The sequence below is a fragment of the Hyaloscypha bicolor genome (assembly GCF_002865645.1).
Source record: "Hyaloscypha bicolor E unplaced genomic scaffold K444scaffold_83, whole genome shotgun sequence".
NCBI lineage: Eukaryota > Fungi > Ascomycota > Leotiomycetes > Helotiales > Hyaloscyphaceae > Hyaloscypha > Hyaloscypha bicolor.
Genome location: NW_020194585.1, coordinates 220,984 through 222,867, shown reverse-complemented (window position 1 = coordinate 222,867; position 1,884 = coordinate 220,984).

Here is a 1,884-nt window from a genome sequence, read left to right as displayed (position 1 = left end):
TAATAAAACATTTATAAAGATTATAAAAGCCAAAAAAGAACTATATATATTTTTAATTATTTTAAGAAATTATTAATTATATATTACTTTAATACTAGTTATAAAAATAATAAAGCATAAAAATTTTATATATATAATTTTAAATTTCAATTTCTTAATATTTATTTAAAGTATAATAAAATATAAATTATCTAGTACTTTTTATATATATTATTTATATAATATTAATATATAGCTAAACTATTTATAAGGATTTTCTAAAAAAAATATAAAATATTATTAGCTTCTAAAAGTTCGAATATATAGTTATATAATAAAAAGTTTAATAAATATTAAGTTTAATATAAATCTTGGCTTCAAATAATTAATTTAAAGTTTTATTAATAAATAAAAAGAAGTATTAATTCTTTTAAATAATATTATTTAAGTAATAAAAATTAATATAAAAATATAAATCTTTATTAGCCTTTTTTATAAAATGAACTAATAAGGTAAAGGGAGCTTAATTAGCTTTAATAAAGCTTTTAGTTAAATTATTTTTTAAGAAATATTTAATTTCTTAAAGCTCTTAAATAAATTATTATTAAAGAAATTAGTATTTAATACTTTTAGTTTTCTTTAAATCTTTAATTTAAATTTTATAATTATTTAATTTATAGGAAGAAAGATATTAGATTTTTTTTAAAAAGAATAAAAAAATATTTTTTAAGTTCTAGAAATAATATTTTTCAAAGATACTAAAGCTTTATTTTTTTCTAGTTATTAATTCTTTAGTTTAGAAATAGCTTTTTTTTTTCAAGCTTTAAGCTTTTTAATAATCTTATAAATAACGATTTAATTAATAATACTTTTTTTTCTTTTAGTTATAAAGTTAAATATTATTAAAATAAAAATAAGTAAATATAGTATTTATTTCTTATTAAGAGTTTTTTCTTATTTCTTTAGCTTTTATTTAAATATTATATTTTAATTCAGTTATAAAATCTTTTTTTAATAATATTATATAATTTCCTTTAATTAGTTTAAAAAGAAAAAAATTACCCAAAAACAATAAGTTTTTAAAAATAGCTTATAATAATATTTTACTAATAATATTTTACTAATAATATTTTACTAATAATATTTTACTAATAATATTTTACTAATAATATTTTACTAATAATATTTCTTTAATTATTAATAAAAAATATTAATAATATAATTAAATTATATAAATTTGGGTTTATTTTTTAATTATATAAGCTTATATTTTCTATAATTGACTATAATATTAATATATATAGCCCATTTTTTATTTAAAATAATATTATAATTTTTAAGATTTAAAATAAGGCCTGTAATAATTTAGTACTTCTATATAATATAGGCTGGAAATTAAGGGCTCCTTGGGCTAAGACTAAATCACATTCGATATATTGCAGTATGCCATTCTATATGCGTATATATATAACACATTATTGACTTAGTTAAGATCCAATCCGAATGCACTCGACGAATAGTAGCACTCGAATCTCAATCGTGGCTAAGCTTTTGGCAAGCCCCTTACGCTTGCGAATACGACTTGATCTCGAGTATTAAAGCAATAAACCGCATACCAAGCGCGTATTTATATAGACAAAACGTATCTAAACGGGCTAATAAATACATATCTCGATTCGAGACTAGAGGATCTTTTCTCTAGATATGCCGTAAATCTATTCTATCTTTAGGCACGTGCGAGAGCCGTACTTATTATCAGGGACAAAGAATATAACCCGCGTACGGTTCTTTTATAAGACGAATCACATATAATATTTAAGACAAAAGAATCGCCAGACTAGGGGCTTTGGAACCTCCGGCAATAGTAACAAAGTAATAAGAAGGAGCCTAGGTAGTACAAATAGG